This window comes from Macrotis lagotis, chromosome 8 (assembly GCF_037893015.1).
Source record: "Macrotis lagotis isolate mMagLag1 chromosome 8, bilby.v1.9.chrom.fasta, whole genome shotgun sequence".
In the NCBI taxonomy this organism is placed as follows: domain Eukaryota; kingdom Metazoa; phylum Chordata; class Mammalia; order Peramelemorphia; family Peramelidae; genus Macrotis; species Macrotis lagotis.
The window spans coordinates 30,983,698-31,011,436 of NC_133665.1; the positions used below are offsets into that span (position 1 = coordinate 30,983,698).

The 27,739-nt window shown below is 37.6% G+C and overlaps 1 protein-coding gene and 1 long non-coding RNA gene across 2 annotated transcripts in view; both read left to right on the forward strand.

The window, feature by feature from the left end:
• Nucleotides 1-2,896, forward strand: part of LOC141495399 (uncharacterized) — a 30,774-nt gene extending 27,878 nt beyond the window's left edge. The window contains exon 2 of the long non-coding RNA XR_012470759.1: nt 638-2,896. This is a non-coding gene — a long non-coding RNA (uncharacterized LOC141495399). The remainder of the gene's footprint in view (nt 1-637) is intronic.
• Nucleotides 1-27,739, forward strand: part of FRMD3 (FERM domain containing 3) — a 329,113-nt gene that overhangs the window by 59,796 nt on the left and 241,578 nt on the right. The window lies entirely within an intron of this gene.

Consider the following 27,739-nt stretch of genomic DNA (forward strand, 5'->3'; position numbering starts at 1 on the left):
GGTTCAATGCTTCCTTTATTCAAGCCCAAACAGAAACTGTTGACTAATTTCTTACTATCTCTGAACCACCTTCCTTTTGTGCCCTGCAGCCAGAGCTGCTGCTCTGAGTGGGTGTGAGAGTTACTGAAACAAATTTGTCATTTGTATTAAACTTTGGTGTGTTGTAATTACACGTGATTAAAACCTCAACTTTAGCCTTTATACTCTCTTGCAATGTACTATTTTGAAATTATTCATGTATCAAAGAATTAAAAAACAGTGGAAGATAATCAGGAGACTTTTTTTAATCATGATTTCCTATTGCAAGAGGTGCCTATTAAGGCAAGGTAAAGTAACTGTCTTCTCAGTTCTTGTACCATAATCTCCAAATGTCTTTGAAAAATTCCATTGAGTGGACCCAAAGAGAGCTAGATTGACTAATGGAGAGGTTAACATTTTGTGGGCAGGGAATTCTCTATTTTTTTTTTTTTTAGGTTTTTGCAAGGCAAATAGAGTTAAGTGGCTTGCCCAAGGCCACACAGCTAGGTAATTATTAAGTGTCTGAGGTCGAATTTGAACTCAGGTACTCCTGACTCCAGGGCTGGTGCTCTATATCCACTGCACCACCTAGCTGCCCCTTCTCTATTTTTTTTTTCAGGTACTTTGATTTTGTTTGTAGATAGCTTCTACAATTTCCCTGACTATTTTCAGTTTGCCATCAACATCCACTGTGAAGTTGGCAGGGAGATATCAGGATTTAAAATGATCGCCAGCAACACTATCACTTCCCACAAAGCTTTCTGCAAAAGCCCAGACTGTCACTGTGGGGGAGAAGTCTTCAATTCACTCTGGTGCTTGCTTCTAGTAAGTACATTTATATGGAAGATAACTTGTAAGCCTTCATGAGCAAGAGTTCTTCCTTGTCTTGTGGTGGAGGGTGTGTGGTGTTCTATGCTTGATGTATATTACCTATGTGACTACTTCTATGATCCTAGGCAAGTCATAGGTTCATAACTGAGAGAGAGAAAGAGGTTGAAAGAAGAGAGAAAGTGAGCAAGCGAGAGAGAGAGAGAGACAGAGACAGAGACAGAGACAGAGACAGACAGAGACAAAGAGACAGAGAGACAGAAAGATAGAGCCAGAGAGCCAGAGATAGAGATTCAGAGAGAGGCAGAGAGAAATAGAGACACAGAGCCAGAGAGAGAGAGAGAGAGAGAGAGAGAGAGAGAGAGAGAGAGAGAGAGAGAGAGAGAGAGAGAGAAACAGGAAAGACTTTCAGAAACCATCTTGTCTCAGATTTCCCATTTGTAAAATGGGGAAAGCTATATACCTATCCAGTGAGAAATTGGACTTGTGGGTCCCTCTCCCTCCCTCCCTCCCCTCCTTCCCCTCCCTTCCCCTCTCCTCCTCTTCCCTCCCTTCTCTCCTCGACAGATGTAAATTATGATACCTTTCCCTGTGTATTGACTATTATTTCCCTTGAGATGGTCAGAATCACAGTTGAAGTTGGGTGCTGTACTGAGGTTATCTTATGCACTGTTCTCCTCCTGACCCTACTATAAGATTAAAAAAAAGCGCAGGGGGATTGTGAGATGATCTTTGCTTTGCCAGGGGTGTGAATGACCCTGTTGTCTATTTTCAACTCTAATCTGTTTTGGTACCTCTAATTGCCTATGTGAATGTTCTACTGTCACTCCAAATCAATTACTCTGAACAAAACCTCTGGCTAGGCTGCTCACTGGGACCTCCTGCTTGTGGATCATTGAATTTAAACCAGGAAAAGTTTTTACCAATAATTAGTCTAACTCCTTTATTTCATAGTTAAGGAAACTGAGGTCTGGAGTGATTTATGTTACTTAAAGAGTAGAGCAAGGATTTTAACCCTAGCACTCCGACTCCAAATCTATTGCTTTTTTGTCCTTGCTCCTGAGAGCAAGAATTAGGAAATTAATTAGGAAGAATTTAACTTTTTAAGGAAGAACTTCAACACATAATAAAATAATGAATTCTCTATTGTAGAAAGTGTTCAGAGACCAAATAACTTTCTTTTGGGATACTCTATAAAAGGAATTATTGTGCTGGATTAGAAATTGGACTAAGTAATCCCTAAAGACCCTTCCTGACTCCAAGGCAAGTTTACAATGAGTAAGAACCACATTCAGGAGTGTGATGGTAAATGTTTAACATTTAGCTCTCCAAAAAGCAAGGCACTCTTTTAAGTTTAATATGCATTAACATTTTTTCTAACATCTTTCTTAAATGTGGACAATCAGCAAAACAATAAATGAAGACCCCGTTGCCAATTTCTCAGGTATGAATGCTTACATAAAATATTTAAAACTCAACTCTTGCAAGCTGGTTCTAGCACACCCTTGAATCTATGCATATGTTATATATGTACATATATAACTTTCTTTCCTAGGTCTTTACCCATGCAAGAATTGCTAGAAAAGGAACTCTCTTTAGCAATGAAGATCAGCATCTTCTCTGCAACAAATAACTTGAGGAAGTTGCCTACTGGCCATGAGAGATTAAAAGCCTTGTCTAGGATCCCACAGCCAGTATGTGGCAGAGATGGGATTTGGTCCAAGTCTTATTTATTTTTTTTTTTTGCAAGGCAATGGGGTGAAGTGATTTGCCCAAGGTCCCACAGGTTGGTAATTATCGTGTCTAAGGTCAGATTTGAACTCAGGTGCTTCTAACTTCAGGGTCAGTGCTCAGATCCATTGCACCACCTGGCTGCCCCTGAACCAATTCTTTTTAAACCAGAGTTCAGCTTACAACCATACCACATACTGAGGGAGAGAATGGGGAATAATTATTTATATAGTGTTTATTATGGACCAAGAACTTTACAAAAATTATTTGTTTTTATCTTCACTTTAGCCCTGGGAGGTAGTGCAATTAGTATTCCCAATTTATAGTTGGGGAAGCTGAAGCAGACAGAGGTTTAAATGACTTGCCCAGGGTTATACAACTGGTAAATACTTGAATCTGGATTTGAATTCAGGTCTTCCTAACTCTAGGTCTAGTCCACTGTCTACTGTACCACTTAACTACATAGCAACTAACCAGCTTACTTCTTTTCCAAAGTGTTGAAATTCACAATTTGTTCAACATATAAAATAGTTTTATATAGTATAAAATATTAAAAAATTATAATAATTGTGGTGTTGGAAAAGACTTTTGAGAGTCCTTTGGAGAGTAAGGAGATCAACTCAGTCAATACTTAAAGGAATTCATTCCAGTATTCTCTTAAAAGTTCACTAAAACTTAAATACTTTGACTATATAATGAGAAGACAGGACTCATTGGAAAAGATCTTGATGGTGGAAAAGACAGAAGGCAAAAAGAAAAGGAGTCAGCAGAGGATGAGATGGATAGCATCATGGAAACAATACACATGAACTTGGATAGACTTCAGGAGATAGTGGAGGTCCAATGGGATCATGAGGAGTTGCACATGACTGGAAAACAACAACAGCAAGAAGTATAAAATAATTAATAAAGAATCCAAATCTATTGAAAGTCCCTGGCAAATTTTTCTTACTATTAGTTATCTTGATCTAATTGAGACCATCTCTGTATAATCTACTTTGACCTATCATTTAAAAAAAAAAACCCTTCATTGCCCTTTTCTAGACTTATAATGTCACAGTATTCATTTCATTTGTACCTTTTGGAAAGGGGAGGAATATTCTGGTTTATTTTATCTTTTTGTTTTTTTTCAGTGCAATGTGGTTAAGTGATTTGCCTAAGGTTAGACAGCTAGGTAATTATTAAGTGTCCGAGGTCGGATTTGAACTCAGGTCCTCCCAACTTCAGGGGTGGTACCCTCTCCACTGCTCCACCTAGTTGCTCCAGTGGAGGAATATTCTGAAACTCAACCCTTTATGTTTCATGAAACTTTGTTTTCTTCCCATATTTCCTTGTTTTTTTCCATGAAACCACATCCACATTCACCCAGTGATTTTGACTTGGACTCTTGGCTGCTTCCTCTCTTGCTCCAAGGTCAGTCTGTTACCAAGTCCTATGTTAGTTATGCATCTAGTCCTCCCCACTAAGATCATCTCCTGTCTAAACTATTGTAACTTTTCCCCAGTGATATATACTTCAGGAATCTGACTGATGGGCTTGCATCCACATTGTTGTCTCTGCCCTTTAGCTCACACCCTCCTCTCTTCTTCAAATGTCTTCTTCCTTCCTCTTTACTCATCTAAGTCTTGTCCTACTTCTTAGGATACTAGAAAGAGCATTCAGAAGACTTGGATTTGAATTCTGATTTTTGGTGTTTCTTGGTCCTGTGACTTTGGGTAAATCTTTTGATGTCTTCAAATTTTGATTCCTTCATCTGTCTAATAGGGTAGCCACACCTGTGCTTTCTGCTCAAACTTTACTCCTATAGGAGTCCTTTCTTGACTGCTGGGATCCCTTAGTGACTTTTCTCTTTCCTAAAATTTGCCACTATTTATCTTTATCCTTCATTTCACAGATAGCATTTGACAATGTTGAATGTTGACATGATTGCTGAGGACTTGACTTTGAATCTAGGTTCTGCCACTTATTAACCTATGTGACTTTGGACATGTCTCTTGACCTCTCTGGGTCTCAGTTTCACCTTCTGTAAAATGAGGGGAATTAGACTGTAAGTTCCTTTTTAGCTCTAAATTTTAGCCTACGTCATTGCGTGATGAGAAGGATAGATGGACTTAGCTCTTCTCAGCAATACAGTGATCAAAAACAGTTCTAAAAGACTAGTGATGGAAAACACTATCCACAACCAGAGATTGCTTTTTGTTCTTTCTTTTTAGTGGTTTTTCTCTTTTGTTCTTATTTTTCTTTCACAACATGACTAATAAGGAAATATGTTTAACATAATTGTGCATATATAGCCTATATATCAGATTGATTGCTATCTTGGGGAGGTGGAGGAAGAAAAATTTGGAACTCAGAATATTACAAAAATCAATGTTGAGGGGCAACTAGGTGGATAGAGCCACCAGCCCTGGAGTCAGGAGGACCTGAGTTCAAATCCAACAACAGGCACTTAATAATTACATAGCTGTGTGACCTTCAGCAAGTCACTCAACCCCATTGCCTTGAAAAACTAAAAAAAAAAATCAATCTTTACATGTTATTGGAAAAAATACTATTAAGATTAAAAAAAGAGTTTAGTTGAGTGATTGGCACATAATAGGGACTAATAATTATTAATATTCAGGATCTTTAAATATAATAATTCTAATAAAATGTATTCAACTTTTTAAAAAGCCAACAAATAATAAATAAAATATAAAGACATTATCCCTGTGCACTTTTATTTTGCAATTTATAATTTTATGTTTTTGCCTCTGCTAGGTAACTAAGTGAATGAAAAATCATTTATTAAGTTCATTCTATATGTCAGATACTGTGTGTCTAAGGAAAGATAAGGGAGCAAGATGACCTTTGTCCTCATCGAGGACATATGGGAGACAGAAAGGGTTCAGGGCATAGTCATCAAGGTGTCCTGATTCAGAACAAAATAAGGCAAAAACTCATCTGTCAGGGCCCAGAGTCCTAGGGGTAGTATCTAAAGGGTAGGGTCCCCTCCACTGAGAAGAAGATGAGGGAGTGGAGGCATCCTTGTTTGGAGATGACCTGGAATAGAATTTTCTCTTGATTATGGACAAGATAAGTTGGAAGACTGAAAGTATGAAGATCTTCACAGTTCAGGCTCATTTGGATGCCTTCCTGCTTGTTTTGTGACATCACATTATAGAATGATTGATTACCAACCAGAAAGTGAACATAAGAAATAAGGATTTCATGTTCATCATTTGTTATCTGAATTGAACTTAAAAAATGAAACTTAAAAATTAAAGCAAAGAGCTTCACAACTTTTTTTTTTTAGATTTTTCAAGGCAATGTTTTAAATGGCTTGCCCAAGGCCACATGGCTAGGTAATTATTAAGTGTCTGAGATCAGATTTGAACCTAGGTACTCCTGACTCCAAGGCCGGTGCTCTATCCACCACCACCTAGCCACCCTGCTTCACAACTTTCAAAAATTTAATTGTCTGTAGAGAAACTAACCAATAAATATTCCTTAAAGTTTTCTAACAGATGGGCTGTCATTTCCAAAGAACGTATCTGGTAGGGACTCCCTCTGAAATGAATGCCATTTTAGTACAGATAATTTACAAGCTGTGGCTGGGATCCAACAGGAATAGTGTGGAATTTGATGTACCATGAAAGATGCTTTATCTGGCAAAAGCCAAATGCTTTTCTAGATTAATTCTGTGTATTTTTATTTATTTATTTTTCCAATTATATGTAAAGATAGTTTTCAATTTTCATTTTTATAAAGTTCATTCTTTAAAAAAAATTTAAAACAATTTTTTAATTAATCAGTCTTGTGTTTTTAATTAAGGGAACTGATCAATTTATGAAACAAAAAGTCTCTGTATTTGCTTTGTGTAACAGGTACTAGGTTTGTATTTCAAAGAGTTAAAAAAAAGAAAAAAGACCAATATATACAAAAATAAAGAGCCTATTTTTGTGGTGGCAAAGAATTAGAAATTGAGAGAATGTGTATCTACTGGGAAATGGATGAGCAAGTTGTGGTATATGATTGTAATGCTGTACTATTATGCTATAAGAAATGAGCAGAATACTTACAGGAACTGATGCAAAATGAAGTGAGCAGAACCAAGAGAACATTGTATAGAGTCACAGCAATATTGTGTGATGATAAATTGTGAATGATTTAATTATTTTTGACAATACAGAGATCCAAGCCAGTTTTGAAGGACTTATGATGAAAGATGCTATCCATCTCTGAAGAACTGATAGAATCTGAATGCAGATTGAAGCTTATTTTACTTTCTTACCCTTTTTGTCTGTTTTCTTTCACAATGTGACTAATATGAAGACAAATTTTGCCTGACTGCAAATATTTAACTTTTATCAAATTTCTTTGTAGCTCTGTGACCTTGGGCATGTCACTGAGCTCATTTCTTCATTTATCAAATGGAGGAAAAACTAGATTATCTTTAATTTCTCTCCTTGCTCTAAGTCTAAGGACTCTCAGGGTTATAAATTTGATTGGGGACTTCTTCGTATAAAAGAAACTTTGTGTTGTAAAGACTTGTTTGTGGCTAATCATTTCCAACCCTAATTTATCTATGATTCATATTTAGATTTCAGTACCTTGAGTTTTCTAAAAGGCAGTTATATACTTATTCCTCTTTTTTATATGTGAAATGCTCCTCTTTTCCCCAAGGCCTCAATTTTCAGAATAAAATTCATCTCCATGATGGTAGGCTAATGTGTCTTGTGGTCTTCCCTACTAGTTGATGCTCAAAAAGTGTTTTGTTGAATAGAGTTCAGTACTTTCTCTGTGTTTTTCATTTTTGTCTTGAGAGATTTCCCAAGTGGTGAAGACCAGGGTGATTAAAGGAAATATCTAAAATTCTTCTTCTCATTTTCAGGACTGCAAGGCAAGAATTCAGTCATAGGGCAATGAACTAGGAATGTAGTTATTGAGAAACTAAACTAAATAAACTAGAAGAAACTAAAACAAGCTAGAATGGTTGCGCTGAATATTTATTAGTGCTTCCCTCAAACTATCAAAATCACTTGGGCTATCACTGATTGGCCAACAATGGGTCCCAGACCATACTTGGTCATTGTTGGAATCCTGATGGCTCAGAGTGAGTTTAAATAACAGTCGTTCCTATTTTGATCGAAAATCCTGAGTCTTCCCTTCCCAGATTGATTTTTTTTGACCAATTAAAGGTTTATTTTTTCCTCATTTCTTACCTAGCCTTAATAATTGAATGGGTATTGTGTCAGTCAGACTGAGACCTGTGAACAACCTTAGCTTAAAAAGGCCAAGATCTCTCTTGGCATCCAGGGCCATCTCCAGCCATGCTGATTTATATCTGGTCACTAGATCCAGATGACTCTGGAGGAGAGAGTGAGGTTGGTGACTTTACATAGCACCCCCTCACTCAAGTCCAGGTCACTTCATCTTCCTGATGCTTTGGTATTTTTCAAGAATGAAGGATAAAGGTGTCAGCTGGGTGGTGCAGTGGATAGAGCACTGGTCCTGGAGTCAGGAGGACCTGAGTTCAAATGTGACCTCAGACACTTAATACATATTAGCTGTATGACCTTGGGCAAGTCACTTAACCCCATTGCCTTGCAAAAAACCAAAAAAAAATGAATTAAAAAAAGAATGAAGGACAAACATCAAAGTTGATTTCAGTCTTTCAAACTGATTTGTCATTTAAAGATTTTCAGGTCTTATTAAGACTATGGTCAGTTTTAAGCCTAAATAGCACTCCTACTAGTAGAGCTCATCCTTTATTTTATAGAACTGGGTGAAAAAGCCTGGTGGTCTGAAAATTTTGATTTTATATATGAACATTTGAGTCAATTTGCTTTCCCCCTATTACTTAGAGGATCAGTTTCAGGGAGACTGGGTAATAAGACAAAATCCCAATTAACTGGGGAATTGGACTACAAGGCAAGAATTCAGTCATAGGGCAATGAACTAGGAATGTAGTTATTGAGAAACTGGGTCATCAAGGGTAGGACTTGAGCAATAACAATATTGTGAGGTTGAACTGGTAAACTACTGACTTGGGACTCTATTCCTCTTGCTTAACATTCCACTGCTATTAGACATATACTTGTATATACACATTTACAGATAATGCATGCATACAATATACACACATGCACATGCATAACCACAATAAACATACAATACAATAATATGTAATGTATGTAATATATGCAATATGTAATATAGGGGTAGACATACACATGTACACACATATAGATAATCCAAAGTAGGAATTTACAGACAATATACTCTCATAGATATACTATACACACATACATTTGCATGCCTATGAACATGCATACACACAACTCTGGCTCTATAAATGTCAAAGCCCTTTTTTCCTGCCTTAGGTAGTGTCCTTAAGAATTCCTTGGTGAATGTAGTTTTTGTGTTGATTAGATGATTTTGCCAGACTGAATTGACTTATTTTGTGTTTGATTAACACCTGACTGGTCATGATCCAACTGGTTGATCCCTCAGGTAATTTTTTTGATTTTTTTGCTTCCAAATATTTCCTTCATTCACAAAGATTTTTCTCAAAAGCTGTAATGTATATCACTTCCAGTTTCAAATTTAACTAATAGAATTCTAAAGTCTTTTCTAAACCCTCTTTCTTTCTTTTCTGTTTCAGATTTGATCCTCTCTACAATTATCCCGATTTATGATTTGATAGTCAAAGTTTCAACTTCTCCTTTTAGTCAGATAAATCACATTTGTTCAGTAGTTATTAACAGCCCTGATGTCCATTTCTCTCCAATATATAACAGCATGTCATTAAAAAATTTAGCAGTGAAGTCTGTCTCTAAAACTCTGAGTCAGAAAATAACTGCTTTTTTGCAATTATTTTTCTTGTAACCCTGAGAAAACTTATCTCATCAACAAGCTTTTGAAGGTAGCATCTTACATTTGTAGTCTTAATTGTTTGAACAGAGCTATATAGTGAGCACTCAATAAACATTTGTTGAATTTAACTGTGAGAAGAATGAAAGGAATAAGCAGACTGACCTTCTCTGTGGTAGCTATGTGAAAATAATTATTTTCAAAAACCTTTCCTCCTAACTCTTGGAAAACCTTAGTTAGTCAGTCAAATGATATTTAATGTGCCTAGATAAAGACTGCCTTTTCCCTCAAGGAGCTTATATTCTAATGGGGGGAGATAATACATTACAGGAAGTTAAAAAGGAGGGAGCCATCCACACACACACAGACACACACACATATATGTAAAATACAAAATAGGAATTCATATACACCCATGTACACGCTGATCCATATTATACATAGACATGTATATATATGGTATAGGTAGTCCAGAGTAGGGCTTGGAAAGAAATGAGATGTGGCTGGCTTGGGCATCCTCCTTATAGAAAAGATTCTGGGAAGGGGCCTCTAATCAGAGGGAGAGGCCCCAGGGGTAGAGGGGCTTGCAGCTTCTAGAGTTGGTGTGAAGGGCTGGAGGAAATCACCCGAAGAAGAATGAGAATCTAGGTGAGGCCCAAGCCTTTGCTACAAAAACCATTCCTTCTACCCATTCAATTGCCAACATCCAAGTCTAGCCAAAGGGGAACATTTCTAAAATTGTTTCATGTTTTTCAGTGTCATTGGACTAAGATTTCTCATCAATAGATCATTTATCATAGCATCATAGTGGACATTTAAAAGATTTCAGAGCCATGGCTAGGTGGCATCGTGGATAGAGCATCAGCCCTGGAGTCAGGAAGACCTGAGTTCAAATGTGACCTCAGACACTTAATAATTACCTAGCTGTGTGACCTTGGACAAATCACTTAACCCCATTGCCTTGCAAACAACAACAACGACAACAAAAAGATTTCAGAGGAGCAAGGGATAGATTATAGGGTTGGCCAGTAATATCATAGATATAGAAGTGCTAGGAGCTTCCTAGGACTCCTAATTCAACACTTTCTTCTATAGATGAGGAAATTGAGACCTGTTCAAGTTACACAGGTGGTCATTGTTAGAAATAGGATTTGAACCCAGACCTTATGCTTCCAAGGGTAGTACACTTTCCATTGTACCTCAAAGCCTCCTCCTTAGTTATGGTAGACTTCTACCCTTTCTGTTCCACCAAGACTCTACCTGCAGTCATTGCTCCCTTCTACCTTGCCTGGTCAACTCTCCTTCTAAAAGGATGAAGAATTCCCTTCTCCTAGAGGTAGGCCTTGGTCCAATATCCTCATTGTTTGCTGCCTCCTGACAAGTTCCAAGGCCAGGGTTGGGGGAGAGTTTAGGAGTTTGAGGATCCTCAACCCTAGTATGGGGGAACAGGCTGGACTTCTAGGTGGGGATCCTATACCTCAGTTGTTATGACTACACCTAAATACTTGGGAATCACCAAAAAAATCTATCCATGGTACAGTGAAGGTGAAGTCAGGGCCTCCTGGAAGTCAAAACTCAAGGCTTTCCCCAGGTTGGCTCTGTCCTGCTTCCTTCTCTAGGCTGGCCTTGTGGTCTCTTTCCTAGTTCCCTCATTCTAGGCTCTAGAACTCATAACTCTAGTTCTAAGAATGTCTATAGTACAGCCCAGCCAGGAAGGTGACCTTTCTTCTTATTCCCCTCCCTGCCTTCCCTTTTATGAAAAGCAAATAAGATAAAGAATAGACAGCAGTAGCACAGATGGCAACCAAGTTAGCAACTCCTTCTCTAAAATGAGCCAGTACACTAGGGTGAGACTTTATTATTACTTTAGGGGGTCTCATTGGCTCAGTCATCTGAGGCTTGTCTGAGGCAAACCAAGTTTGTCATTAGTAAAGCTCTTTAGCCTCCTAGCTAATGAAAAAGGGAAGCTAACTTGTAGTATTTCTTTTATGTAATAGTATAAGAGCAAAAAAAGTATAAAAAATTATAAAAAATACTTGGCTTTTTTTAGATTCACGGAGATGGCATTACATGGGGGGAGTAGGGGTTGTTATAGAACCTATGATTTCACATGTCTAGGGAACTCCCAGGGGAGGAAAATCCTTTTATCAACGCACCTTTGCAGTTTGAAACCCTATAGAGTAGCTAGAGTAGTGAGATGGTAAATGACTTGTTCAGGGTCACCAATCAGTATGTGTCAGGGGTAAGATTGGAACCTCTGCTTTGGAGGGCAGGGGCAAGCCCCACCTCTATTATCCTTCTTAACTACTTGTCCCCTGTCTACTCACTTTCCTATGGAGGCAGCCCTATTTGGAGGAACATGATCCCCCAAACTCTCCTGCCCCTTTGCTCTCCTTTACTACTTATCCCATGCTTGCTTGTCTTCCTGAGGGAAATTAGCCTACTTTAGGGAGCATGATTCCCCAAACTCTCCTACCCTCTTTACTTCTTTTTTTTTTGTTTTTGTTTTTGCAAGGCAATGGAATGGGGTTAATTAACTTGCCTAAGACCACACAGCTAGGTAATTATTGTGTCAGAGGTTGGATTTGAATTCAGGTCCTACTGACACCAGGGCTGGTGCTCTATTCCCTGCACCACTTAGCTATTTATTTCTATTGAAATTCACTGTCTTGCTGCTTCCCCAAGAACTTAACCTATGAACTTTTGTATCAGTTTGTGAACTTTTTGTAGTAAATTGTAAATTGTTTGTGCAACCTTTGAATTAAAGTCTAAGCCTTTCTTACCCTCCTGAAAAAAAAAAGATTGGAATTTGTGTCTCCCTGATCCACTGGCTAGTTCTTTATCCATTAATCATGCCCTGACCATGCTGTCTCTTAGGACTAGATCAGTACTTTTTGGGGTTTGTATAGTGGGAGTCTTAAGAATACCATTGCTGTCTCTGCATCTGGTATATCTCATCTGCGGGGGAAGTCATGTTTGTACCTTTGTACAGGAGAGTTTGGGGGATCACGTCCCTCCAAATCAGGCTGCCCTCCAAAGGAAAGTGAGTAGACAGGGGACAAGTAGTTAAGAAGGATTATAGAGGTGGGGCTTGCCCCTGCCCTCCAAAGGCAGAGGTTCCAATCTTACCTCTGACACATACTGATTGGTGACCCTGAGCAAAGTACATCTCACATGTGGGGAAGGTCATGTTTTTACCTATCGGAGGTCTCCCAGGATATGTGCATGAGGGTTGGAGTTTTTTGGTGGGACTGGGCCTTGAGAGGACAGAGATTAGTTAGAATTTCTGCCATGGTATCATGGGTTCATTCTAAGTTTCTCGAGGGGGAGAAAGAGAGAGAAAGAGAGAGAGAGAGAGAGAGAGAGAGAGAGAGAGAGAGAGAGAGAGAGAGAGAGAGACAGACAGAGACAGAGACAGAGACAGAGACAGACAGAGAGAGACTGAGAATACCAGAGTATTGGAGTCAACATTATCTTTTACCATGAGGGTTATTGTGGAGCCAACTTGATTATGAAATTTCACCTCTGCAAATGCTGCAACTCAGACTTTGATTTGTTGTTTTGTTGTTTTGTTTAGACTTATGAAAGTGTTAAAATTCATATTTGATTTAGAAAATGTGTCTTGCTGAAAACTGTGGTTAAACATTTACCAGCAAAAACTCTGAGTCACAAGGACTGCTTAGAAGTGGGAAAAGACACTTTTGATTCTCTCAGGGTTTGAGTGTCATTTCTTTAGTCTTAATCCTGTTCTATTCTTGACATGCTAATTATTTGGTAGGGGAACTAATGGCCATGTTTTTGGGAGGTGTGGTGGCCAAGTACGGATACCAAAGTTCCCAACTTTTTCATTTGGGGACAGAAAAGAGAGATTCCCAATATGATCCTTTTGGCAACAAGTGAACCCTTTGAGCTGACATGAATTAATTTAGTTCTTCCAAAGATTCTCTGAATGCAGAATCATTTTGAAAGAAGAACTAGAATTGCTTGGTGACTTTTTAGCCATGGGGTTAGGTGGAAGGAACTGTCAAAGATGATGAAAGATTAGTTTGTTTTTTGGAATGATTTTTTAAGATACTTGATAGCAAATTAAAAAAAAAATATTTTTCTACTACAAGAATGCCACTTTGATGATTTGTGTCTTTGTATGCATTCATCTACAGCATTTTATTAGATCCTCAAACTTCCATTTGCCCTTCCTATTGGTAAAGGATACACCAGGATATACCAGAAATATATAACTTCCATCTAAGCATCCCTTGGAGTGCCTAGGGAATCTGTGAAAGACAATATCTCCTCATTGTACATGGCTTTAGTGTTTCTAGGGCATGGCAGATGACAGGAGTGACTCTCCTGTTGGAGGGGGGGTCAGAATTTGGGCTTGTGCTATTACTTTATATTGGTTAGTGCTGCTTACTCTCAGAGCAGTGCTTTAGGAAAATTAATCTGGCAGCAACTCTCAAAGTGGATTAGAAAAGGAGCAACTGGAAGGGAGAGGATTAGTTAGAGGGCTTTTGTGATAATCTAGTTGTGAGGTCATATTAAACACAGGAGTCTGGGTGATGGTGCTATCTCTCTAGCAATGGAACTGGAGTCAGAAAGACTCCAACCTTAGTGTGTGACCCTGGGTAAGTCACTTGAACTCTGCAAAATGGAGGAAGTAACAACACCAGTTACCTCCTAGGGTTGATAGTTGAAATTTTATTTATAAAGTATTTTGCAAAATTTAAAGCAGAGTTCTAGTCTGCCTTGATTTACTTATTGGTATGTGATGATCATGTAGATTGAATCCTTATCACTTCTCTCTGCATACATTCCTACAGGTCTTCTCAAGTTTCTCTGGAGAATCATTTTGGATGTAAGGGTTAGGCAGAGGATTCTGAGAAGCAGTAGAGTTGTGAATATTCTGACATTTTGAAAGATCTGTGATTGGATCTGGGTGAATACTTGCTTTAATGTCAGATGACAATAGCTCATGTAGTTTAAAAATTCTTTGTCTGGTGGCCAGACTTCTGTACTTAGCTAGGTTGGTCTTCTAATGAGGGGTTCACACGATTCATCTCCAGGCGTGTATTCCAATATTCAATTTTGTAAGACCTACTGGAGTTTGTGGTTTGCTAGCTTTGACTTCAAGAAGTTAGCGCTACCTCCACAATGGATGAAGCAGTAGAGGAGGGCTTTTAATGGATGATAATTGGGCATTCTGCCTTTCCCCTGCAGTGCTTTTGCATAAACTTTTCTATAGGTCTAGAATACCAGCCTTCCTTATCTTCATCTCTTGGAATCTCTACCTCCTTTTAAAGTTTGCTCAAACATCACCTCTCACATAAAACCTTTCCAGATTTCCTGGTTCGTACTCTCCTTTACTTAAAAAAATTACTTTGATTTTACTTTCTTTAGATTTTATATTTACTGCTATGTGTGTTGTATTTCCATAATAAAAATTTAGGGGCAAGAGTTTTTTTAATTGTCTTATTATCTAGTAGGTTTTGGTACACAACAGGCCCTTATTAAATGTATGTTGAATTTAATTGAACTAAAAAAGAAAAATCAGTATTTCTCTCTCCTTCTCTCTCTCTCTCTCTCTCTCTCTCTCTCTCTCTCTCTCTCTCATGTCTATCTCTCTCTATCTGTGTCTATGTCTTTGCTATTTCTATATATCCATATCATCTATAGATATGTATTTTTTTGCCAGTTGCTTCCCTACACTGGTGGGATTGAGCAACAGAAAACCTACAGATATAGTCTGACCCAGAATTGTTGACTAGTTCTGAATCTCTAATGCAACTAGAAGATTTCAGTTTTGTTTGTTGTTTTTACTGTTTCACACTTTTAGTGATCTAAACTATTCACCCAGCAGGGCAGAATCCCAAATTGGTTTGCTGCTCTGATCTTAGTTAAGTAAACTCCCTGAACTGTACAATCAAAGGTCCCTACTACTGAAAAACCTGATGATCTTATTCCAGTTGTTTCGACTCAAGGGATTCCTTTTCTTTTTAAAAATTATTTTATATAATAAAGACAACAAGCATTTCCATAATACAATACAATAAAACAAGATGATTGTACATGAATCTACAAATTATGTTCAACTTACTATTTTTTTAAAATATATAATAAAATTATGATGTGAATTTTTTCTCCCTTATTTCTTATCTCCCCTTGTAGAGATAACTTCCATTAGATACAATTACATAAAATCATTCTCTATATATTTTTATTTATTAGTTCTTTCTCTGGATGCAGATAGCATCTGTTTCTTGCCTGCTATAAAGATCTTTCCACTAAAACTGAGTGGCAGCAGTGATGTGATGGTAGATGTTTAGTAACTGGCTTTTTGAAAACAAAATAAATGTCTGCATGGCATGCTTTAGGTTTAATCTACCTTATTAACATTTCCTTCATACTTTTTAAAGTCTAGACAATCAACAGAACAATAAATCAAGGCCTGATTTCTAGCATTTGCCAGTTTCTGAGGTATAAATACTAACCCTGAAAATTTAACTTAAGTCAGTTCTCAAGAGTGATTAGAATTGGCTCCAACATACCTTTGAGTGGTAGCCAAAATCACCACCATCTTAAGCTGCATCAAAAGAGGTAGACCAGGCTGGCTAGGTGGCACAATGTATAGAGTATCGGCCCTGGCCTTGGGCAAGCCACTTAACCCCATTGCTTTGCAAAATCCTAAAAAAAAAAGAGGTAGACCATTTCTGAAATACTGTTTTCAGCTCTAGAAGTTTTTAGGAAGTTCTTTTAAGAAGGACATTGGACAAGGTGAAGGAGGGTTGACAGAATGGTTAGAAGACAGGAGATTAAGCCAAGCAAAGTTCTGTTGAAAGAACTAGAGATGTTTATTTAACTTGAAATAGAGAGGACTTAACCCCTCATTTGAAGAGTTAGTACATAGAAGAAAGATTTGCCTATTTAATTCCAGGATCAGTAGATGGAAATTACAGAGAGGCAGATAGGAAAACTTTCTAGTTGAGAAAGTTGGGAAGAAGTTAACTCTTCCCTCAATAAAAGTTTCCACTTATTTGTTGGGAATATTGTAGAAGGGATTTTTTGTACAGGTTGGGCTAGATGACTTTTGCACTCTCTTTCAACTTTGATATTCAATGAAAACATTGCATAAAGTAATAACAAAAATATTTATATAGCACTTTAAAACTTGAAGAATGTTTTACATATTATCTCATTTGAGCCTCACAACATTTCTGGGAGATAGGTGCTGTTGTTCTTACCATTTTATACATGAGGAAAGTGAAGATGACAGTTTCAATGACTTGCTCAAGGTTACACAGCTAAATAAGTCTGAGGCAAGATTCAAACTCAGGTCTTCCTGACTCCAATTCCATCATTCTACCCATTAAACTTCTTCACTATTTAAATGCTTAATAAGTGGCTGTTGACTAAATGATTGAAAGAGAGCTGTAGTTTGATGTGAGCAGCCTTTTCCTAGGACTTATTTAAAACTGTTGAATTGCTGCCTACTTGTAGCAGATTATACATTCTATTAGTAACATTTAATTGGTTTTTCATGAGTTAGGAACAAAACAGATGGGGGAAAATATGTTCCTTTTTGCCTAAGACTACAACTATTTTTCTCTATTCTCAGAAGTAATGAGTGGCAGGGAGAACAAAGATGATTGAAATTCAGATCTCCTTCCCTTATTCCATTTTGGTAGATAAAGTTAATTACTTCTATACCATATCTTTTAAAACAGAAAAATTCAAGTGTAATCCATTTTAGGAAAGCATTACACACACACACACACACACACACACACACACACACACACACACCAGTGCCTCAATTTAAAAGTTTGCTAAACATAGGGGTTATTATTTGACAAAATAATGTATAATGACATCCTTTCAAATGTTTAAATAAAGTAAGATTTCTTTAAAAAATTAGTTCCCTAAGTAATTAAGGGACTCTGTCATTAACTAGTTCACCATTTCCTAACCTTTAAAATTAATGGGTTGGACAAGGCTGTCCAAGCATCTTTTCCAACTTTATCCTCTTGTGATTCTAGGATGAACATAAGAACACATTTATTTATTACATAATTAATTTATTACAAAAAATCAAGACACACCTGTGGAGCCCTGTTTTTTTTACTTAAAAATTTTATTTATTCTGAGTTTTACAATTTTTCCCCAATCTTACTTTTCTCCCCCCCCACCCCCCACAGAAGCCAATTTGCCATGTGGAGCCCTGTTTTAACCCATCTTTCCTTTAATCACTGATGGAGAAGCTAAATAAAAGGTGCCACATCAGTGTTCAGTGGTAGTGGTGATCTGAAATCAGCACCAGGGCTAGGGATAATGATTATTCATGGATAAACTATATTGTATCTTCATTATGGGAAGAGTGGAGCATGTGATGGGGATTATAAAGAGAAGGAGAGATCTTAGTCCATATAGTAGTGCACTGTCTGATATTGTAGAAACATTGAGTTGCACTTGTTTTTTGAGATAGGACACTTTGTTATTGTTGTTGTTCAGTTGTCTCTGACTCTATGTGACCTCCTGATTTTATCCATAGTTTTCTTGGCAAAGATATTGGAATGGTTTGCCATTTCCTTCTTTAGTGTGTTCCCCTTTTACAGATGAGGAATTGAGACAAAGAGAAGTCAAATGACTTACCCAAGGGTTACATAAGTAGCAGGCATGTGAGGTCAGTTTTAATTTCAGGAATATGTCTTCCCGACTTCTTCCTAACGCTCTGAGTAACATGGCCCCATCTAGCTGCCCCTAAGACGTGGTGTAGTAGTGTAACAGAAAGAGTTTTGGATTTGGAGTCAGAAAACCTGGGTCTTTGAATCCCTTTACTCCTATTTACTTTCTGTGTGATCTGGAGTCATTGGATCTCAGGAGTCTTATCTTTAAATTGAAAGTTTTAGACTAGGTGACAGCTGTGGTCCTTTCCAGATCTAAAGCCTAGATCCTAGATATTCTGTGATCTCAGAGAGCTCCTCAGACTCAGGGGAACCTATGCAATTCAGGAAGCACATAGATTCATTGTCCGCATTCTGGGAGCCTTCTTGAAGTGGACCTCTCTGTGTATGTCTTTTCCACTAAACTAATTCTTGGTAAAGTAACCAGAGGAGCTCTGTGTGGGTGTGCTCATGGACTCTAAACTAGGAATATTCTGTGCTGGTTTCTGTTGAAGGGGATATATATGGCCTCTGGGTATCAGATGAGTCCTTGATAGTGAGGCCTTTATGAAACAGCATAGATCTGCATTCTGATAATGCCATCTGATTGAGAATTCTCTCCCAACATCCTGGAGTGGGTAGTTTGAGAACCTTAGACAAGATAATCATTAGGAGGAAGGGAGAACAATACAATACAACCAATATAATGAAATAAACAATGAGGGAGATGCAATCGCTGCTTTCCAGAGTTTATTTTTAAATAAAATTTTTATTATTTTGTTTTTAAATCAACTAAACTTCTCCCTGTATCTCTCCTCCTTTGCCCTCTAGAGAACCATCCCATGTAATGAAGAATTTTGTCCATTTTTAACTCAAAGGTAACTTCGTGTTGTAGATAGTGTTAGGATATTGGGAAGCACTGGATTCAAATCCCAGCTTGGACAGTTACTAGCCATATGACCTTGGACCAGTCATTTATATTTTTATACCTCAATTTCTTCATCTATAAAATGAGAAAGTTGGAATCAGTGGCCTTTAAATATTCATTGTATTGGGTACTCTCTCCTCCCTTAACTTGTGTAACTCTCTTCTGCTATGGTTCTGTTGTCTGACCACTTCTTAGTCTCCTTTGATGGACCATTGATTTATCTCTTAGGAAGGGGAGTAGTTCTCTTTTCTGTTCCTGTTCCCCAAATCCCCTCCCCTTATTCTGGAAGAGGATTTTGTAAGCCTGGAAGGGTTTAGAGAGAACTTTGGACTTCTTATTGGTGTCTTGGCATTGTCCCCTGGGACAGCAGCTATTAATTATGATTTAGGAATACAAATTCATGATTCCCCAAAGAGCCCAGCAAAGAAGTTCACCATGACTAAGGGAAATTTCGGAACTTTAGCCACTAAGAACTGTGAATTCCCCTTTGTCACTTGTGCCTACTAAACCTGAGTCACTTTCTCCTAAACTTTTTATGTAACATGAGAGAACATATCATATACTTAGGGAGATGTTTTGCACCAGTTGTTCTTCCTTTATCATCTTAGTGAAGATCCGTTTCTAAAAATTAATTGAGTCTGGTATACTGAAGGTATATTGTTTGTACATGGTTCTTTCCATATTGTCTCTCCTATTAGACTGTGAACTTTTACTTACTGACTGACCAACTAAATAATACCTACTGATAATCATGGCAGGAAGCATATTATTTGGGGCTGATGAGCTATAGTACCAAACTATCACCCCCACATTTCTTAAGGCTCCTTCTAGAACAATAATGGGGACTGAGCTTTGGAAACTTGTCTCCAGAATGGCAGTAAATGGGAGTTAAGATAGCCATCCAGAGTCAATCAATCAATCAATAAGAATGTATTGAATGCTTATTCACTGTCAGGCACTATACTTACGTTTTTTACCCATACCATTGAAATTATAGTTATTGTTCCTATACCTAATCCTTTAATTTGTAGTAAAATATCTATGAACTGTATGCATTGATCACCACCTTTCTCCCTCCTCTCCCCCAAATCAGAAAATAAGCTCTGTAAGGACAGGTATGATCTTATTTATTTTTTTTTAAGTGGCTTGCCCAAGGCCACACAGCTAGGTAATTATTAAGTGTCTGAGACCGGATTTGAACCCAGGTACTCCTGACTCCAAGGCTGGTGCTTTATCCACTACACCACCTAGTGGCCCATGATCTTATTTTTTTTCTTTGTTTTCTTAATCTATCATATTTGTTTTCACTTTTAGTGATTTCTGTCATGTTTGACTCTTCATGATTTCATTTGGATTTTTCTTGACAGAACCACTTGGCAGAGTGGTTTGCCATTTCCTTTTTATTTCACAGATGAAGAAATTGAACAAATAGGTTTAGGTGACTGGTCCAAGTATCTGAGGTCAGATTTGAACTGAAGAACCTGAGCCTTCTTCACTCCAGACTAGGGATTCTATCCACTATGCCAGCTTTACCTATCTTAGAGTAGACTTAATAACTATTAGCTAAATTGAATTAAGTTGATTGAGATCTTGGTTACCTCCTCTTTCACTTACAATTTAGTCTTCCTTATGCTATTAGTAGAGAATTCACTTCTCTTTTTATTTTAGTTTAAGATTTTTGGAGAGTTGAGGGAGGGGATGCTAAGTATCTTTATCTTTACTATTGACTTGGAACAAGGTATTGCTTGGTTTTGAATTTCTTGTTCAGCAAATGAATGGCATTCTTATTAATAAGACAGGACACCTTGACCTCAGAGCACATAATCATTTCCCCTAGAGGCATTGTCCCTAGATTTGAATTTCTAGGCAATAGCAATTCAAATTCTTATTCTAGTGTTAAATTCTATTATTCCTTGACCTGTAGAAACATGTTCTGTTATTGCTTGATAAATCTATTTTTATTACATCTGAACTTTGCCAGGGGTGGATTTTTATCAAATGGTGATAGTCTTGAGTTGACACATTGGGTTTGGGTTATTTGAGTATACCTGGAGAATGGAAAAAGTCACTATCTTTCCATCAGAATACAATTCTGATGGGAAAACTAGTACCAATTTTTTTTTCCTACCTCTGTATCTCCAGTTGAGATAGCTTTCCTTCATCTATGACAAATTGTTAGGTAGTGTTATCTCCTATTAATGCTGACATCTGTATTTTGCTCCATCTTACTTTGTAGTTCAAAATTCTTGTAAACTGTTGGGCTGGAACAAGCAAATTGGCTTTAAGGATATCAATTACCTTTTAAGTCTACATAATTAAAAGTCTTCCTGTCCTGGTTCTTTTAACAAATGACCCAAGTCCCCATATGCATCTTTATGTTGATCAGCTTGTCATTTTTCTTTTTTCATGATATGCCCAGAATGTTCTACTAATGATGGCTTCAGGCATAAGATTTTAAATCAAAGATAAAGTTCTTGAGGGTCTGGAACTGTACCTCGTGTATGGTAAACATTTAATATTTGTTGAATTGAATTCAAAACAAGGATCAGAGACAGAATTTAGCTATTAGACTTCTGCCATGAATTTTCTCCCAGAAGAAAACTTTTGTAGACTCCTTCTTAACTTTCAACTCAGTGTTTCTAGGAGGTGGGCAGGGATTGGAGCTAGAAATGGCAACTCAGTTTATCCTTGGTCATGGTTGCTGATGTGGTAGGGGATGAGAAGAAGCATGTGAGGGTAAAACAGATCAGAGGTGGGGAAAAGGGAAAGTGCCAAAGACTTCAGTTACACCAAACAAGGCTAGTAATTTACATAGGAACACACAGTATAAAGATATGTATATTTGCCAGTTCTGAATTACTCATATTTAATACTAAACTTCTTGAAGGCAGGGTAAGAGCAAATAATGACTTTTCTATTTTCTGAGTTATCTGAAACTTAGGGATTTGCCTAGGGTTAAACAATGAGCTAGAGATGGAACTTGAAATAGAATCCACTCAGCCTTATTCCTATGTTGGTTCCTTTAGACACTAGGCTATGGGATTCTTTCATGGTGGAGTTATCAAATAGCAAAGTATTTCCATTCAGAAAATACATTTTGGATTGATCCCCTTCTCTAGGTTCATTGCTATTCATTGACACTTTCTCCCTACTTGAAATCTCATGTGTTGGCTAATGCCCTTCACATTCCAAGAATTGCATGCATGCATATCAGATGAAACTCCAACACTAATAAATCAGTGGATTTCCCATTCGTGGGAAAAGGCACTATTAATCAAGATGATGTGTGTCAAATCTGATTTTCATATAGAAAAGTATGTTATAAAAGAGGGTTAGTTTCCTGACCAACAGCCAGATAATCAACTTTAAATAAAAATAACTACAGATGCTATATTTTAATCAATTGTGACAAATGAATATACTGTATACTAGTGTGAAATTTCATAAAACATATGTAAACCAAGCAAATGGAACCTGTAATTATCAGTACAACATTTTAACCTAATATGCCATAATATCATGATCTACTTTACAGGAGTCTCATCTCTCTCTCTCTCTCTCTCTCTCTCTCTCTCTCTCTCTCTCTCTTTTAGTTTTTTTGTAAGGCAAATGAGGTTAAGTGGTTTGCTCAAGGCCACACAGCTAGGTAATTATTAAGTGTCTGAGGTTCGATTTGAACTCAGGTACTCCTGACTCCAGGGCTGGTGCTTTATCCACTGCACCACCTAGCCACCCCCTCTCAATTTTCTCTCTCTGGAGATAATCAACATTTTATTTATTTCATGAATTCTTTTAAATTGTCATTCTAAATGATATTAATCAGAGTTGTCAGGCCTTTCACAGTTGGTTAATTGTAATATTGCTGTTCCTGTGTATGCTATACTCTTGGTTCTGCTGATATAACTGCATTAGTTCAGATAAGTCTTGCTAGGTTTTTCTGAAACCATCCCCTTCATAATTTCTTATAGGACAATAGTATTCCATTATAATTATATAATATTCTTTGTTCAAGCATTTTTTCAGTCATGTCCAACTCTGTGACCCCATTTGAGGTTTTCTTGGCAAAGACACTGGGTTGGTTTGTCATTTCTCTGTCACACTCATTTTATAGATAAAGAAAATGAGGCAAACAGGGTTAAGTTGCTTGCCTAAAATAAGATTTGAATTCACAAAGATGATACTTCCGACTCCAGGCCTAGTACTATTCAGAGTGTCACCTAGCTGTGTCATCAGCTATCCCCAAATGAGAAGCATCCCCCTCAGTTTCTAATTCTTTGCTACCACAAAAAGAGCTGCTATAAAATATTTTTATATATATGGATCCAATAAGTATGAACTATGACTATTAAAATGAAAATGAAAGTAACACAAAAACTAAAAAAAATGCATTCTATATATAGTGGTTAAGCTTATTCCTAGAAAATGGCAGAGAAAATTCATCTCCTTTTTTCTGCAAAAGTTGTATGGTGGGGAGTGCCCCATGGATATGCAATATTGCATATACTATTTGACATATCTGATATAGATTGATTTTGACAAATTATTTTTTTAATTCCAAGGATTATATAACTTGCAGTATAGTAGGTAGGGAGGGATGTATTTGTAAATGTAGATGATTCAAAAGTGTACAATATGAGTATTAAATTTTTTAAAGAAGATTGCTAAAGACAGTTTTGTCTGAGGTTTTTTAATGAATCTTCACATGCCATCAATACCATTGCTTTGTAGAATAGGCAGCAGTGCCTCTACAGTGTAAACTCTTGGGAGAATCAATTTGAGCCTGAGTTGCTTTAGAGAAAAAACCTTTCCTTGTAATATCCCTTATCAGTAAAAAAAGTGTTACTTTTTGATTGTCCTATGAGGTTGGGAATGCTCATCAACCAGAGTTTTTTCACATGAATGCACTCCAGGATAGTCTTTCTGAATTCTTGATTGGCCTGTTAGGCAACTCAACCTTGGACTTAGATACCTGTGGCTAAGATGGTGTATGGAAAACCTGAAGTGGAGATTTTTCAAACAGCTTAAAAACCAGTAGTCTTTTGGGAGGTAGGTATTAATTTAGAAGAGACCATCTACCTAGAGTAGAAACTAATACCCATCTTGGCAATAACTTTGTTGATGCTACTTTTTATCAGAGCTGGTAGGGGTGGGGCAAAGCTTTGCAAAAGTTGAAATGGGCATGGTAGGCATCAAAGGAAACCATGTGGCTTAATTCAAGTGTTTCCCTTACCCAGGAAGGGAATATTCCAAAAAAGAGGTTATAGGCAGGAATGCAGGGTGCAAACATTTATTAAGTTCTATAATGTTTATCACTATATTAAATTCTGGAAATACAAGTAAAAGCAAAAATAGAGTCTCATATTTCAAGGACAGGTTAATAGGGTGTGTAAGACAATCAAAAATGGAAACAGAAACAATGGGAGAATGGATGGGGGGGGCATAGGCAAATAGGCAATGAAGGCTGGCCAACTTAGTCCTTTTCACATTGGAAGTGTGAAAGGAATCTACCAAAGGGAGGAGGATGGCAAATGCACATTCCAGGTTGGGGCCTTTCAGGCACTGAGTTTCTTAGTGAAACTGTGGCAGATGGGACATGGTTTATCATGTCTATAATAAAATTCCTACTTCGGTGGCATCTTGAATCATGAGGCACGTCATTGGAGCACTAAATTGCTCATTTTGGGGTCAGTGTAATGTAGAGGAAGGAGCACTGAACTTGGAATTATAATATGAGCCTTTAAATTATTAGACAAGTAACCTTGGACAAGTCACTTAACTTTTCTAGACCTCAGCTTCCTTTTCTGGGTTATCTGTAAAATGAAGGGTTCAGACCAGACTTCTGAGGTGTTCTAACCAGCTCCTAAGATCCTGGAGCTATGATCTTGCAATGCAGGGGTCTGTTGAAACAACACAGTACTAAATGGCATTGCAAATTTAAATTACTTGTATCTTATTTTACTTAGCAATTTTTTCCTGAACTCTGTCTTCTACAAGAAGCTGATTCTTTGAGAGCTGCCTGTGACTGGCTCTAGCATCTGTTCAGGTGGATGCCAGGCACATGGTGTTCACATCTGCTCTTTTTTCTGATGAGCAGCCTGTAATTCCCTTCTCAAACATTTGTAGCAAACAAATGTGTTGGTCATAGAATGCCAATGCCCATACACAGCAGGGACTAAGATCTCTGGGCTTGAGAATGTTTGCAAGAGGAGGAGAGCCTAGGAGATACAGTAGTTTCTTTCCGTGATTGACAGCCTCTCTTTATTGCCAGAAGAATGGCTTGAAGGGCTGAGTTACCATGTAGCTGGGCCAGACTTTGCTGATTCTTTTTTTTATTTATTGACCCAAATGCAAATATTTTTAAAAGAATAAAATAACGAATCAAAACAGATGGAACCCTAGTGAGTCCAGGGTTATCAGTTGGTGGGTCTTGTCATCTCAACTTTTATAACATCTCTTGTATCTGTCATAGTTTCATTACCAATATGATTAGTTTCTCAAGTTCTCATCACCTCTTGCCTGAACTATTACAGTAGTCTCCTAATTGGACTCTCTGCCTCCAATCTCTCCCTTTTCTAATCCATCTTCCTCATAGTTACTGAAACTATTTTTCTAAGTCATGGCTGTGACTGTATCATTTCTCTACTTCATGGTTTCTGGTGGCTCAAATGCAAACTTATGGTGGGCAGCCTTGACCCCAATCTATTTTTCCATCCTTATTGTACATTACTCCTGCTCCCTGGGACCTAGTCAAATTGTCGTTCTTACTGTTCCTCAGTCGTATTATTCCACAACCCTTTTCCTGCCTTTGAATTGATATTTCCCTGCCCCTCAATAGGGTAGCTAGGAAGTACTGTGCAGTGACTTGAGTTCTGGGCTTAAAATCAGGAAAACTCTTCTTCAAGAGTTCAAATCCAACTTCATATATTTCCCAGATCTGTGATCCTGAGCAAGTCGGTTAACCCAATGAGCCTCAGTTTCTTCATCTGTGAAATGGGCTGGAGAAGGGAATGGCACACCACTCTAGTATCTTTTGCCAAGAATAATCTCCAGTGGGGTCATGGAGAGTCAGACCCAACTGAAATGACTCATCAATGTATAGCATGTACCCCCTTTTACCTCCACTTCTTAGAATTCCTTGTGTCCTAATTTGAGCTTAATTCTCACCTTCTGTAGGAAGTCTGTTCTGATACTTCCAGTGGCTGGTTAGAGCCTTCTGGCTCTGCAGCATCTTTTGCAACTTTCCTTATATGGCCACCATCCTGGTTCAGGTCTTCTTGCCGGGACTATTGCAATTATCTAATTATTCTCCCTGCCTCCTGTCTTGGCTTACTTTTATATTTATTTTGTAAGTGTACAAAATAATTACAAACTATATGAGAGGCAGTATTACCTAATAGACAGAGGACTGGCCTTGGTTCACTACTTGGGTTTTGACCTGGGTTCTAGTTCTACTTTGTCATTCTATGTGATTTTTTCAAATTAATTCATCCCTGTTTTAGTTTCTTAATTTGTAAAATTAACTCAGAAAGACCTGAGTTTGAAACCCGCCTCTTAATGACTCTGGGTGAGTCAATTAACTTCTCAGTAGCTTTAGCAACTCTCTAAGAATCGGTGCTAACCTTCATTGGAAGAGGAAGTTTTGTTATCTGGGAACTCACTACATCAATGAAATCAGAGGTGCAGTTCTTATCCCTTTATTTTGAAGACATATATTGCCTACCCTGAGAAGATGTAAGCTCCTTAAAGGCAGAGGGCATTTAATTTTTGTCTTTCTGTGCCTGAGACCGTAGCTCTGTAACACAGCAACTGGCACATATTAGGGTTTCTTAAAAGCTTGTGGACTCATTGACTATATGTGTTGTCTTAAGGATTGATTGTTTCTGCGTTCATTGGGAAGCCATGACAATTTGCTGAGAAGGTTGAGGGCATCTTGTATAGTGCCTCTCCACCCCTCTCCATGTTTTCAAAATCCTTCTCTTCCTTTCTATCTCCCTTTTGTTTCTTTGTTGTTCTCTATTTCTTGCTCTCTTAAAGTATAGTGTCTTGTCAGCATTTTACTGTGCAATAAGAAACGTGATCCCTGATGGTGAACAAAGGGCTCCATGAGGGGGAAGAGTAAGGGTGCAGATGCTTAAAAGATATCAGTAAAAATTTCATGTATTTTAAATAAAAAAAATCCCCAGCAATCTCCAGCAGATGGGCCCTTTCAGACATTTCATGGTTTATCTGAAAAGGCCAATTAGGAGGGTATTTTTTGTTGGTAGTGGTTGGTTGGTTTAAAGAGATCATTAAGATTCTTGGATTTAAAAAGCCAACAAAACACCCAGGTTGATTGATTACATGAAAAATGGTCATTGTTTCTAAGTTTCCTTTTTAAAACCATCTGGTGACTTTAAAACTGTGAAATATGATTTGAGTCAAACAAAGGTAACCAACTGTCCAGGCACATCATGTCTGCATGACCCAGCCCTTTGTTAGATATATATACAGACAAACTCTGGTACTGGAGTGATTCTGAATCATGAATATTTGACTTGTATGATGTTCCTGAGTACATAGAACAATACAAAATACATAAAAAATTGTAGAAATGGATGAAACTAGAAGAGAAAAATCCCTAAGTAAGCTGTTCTTATGTTCTCCCAAGTATTTGCAGGAGTTAGGGGAAAAGAAATAAATATATTTGACTTTATACTTTAGAGACCATTGATCATAAAGAAGA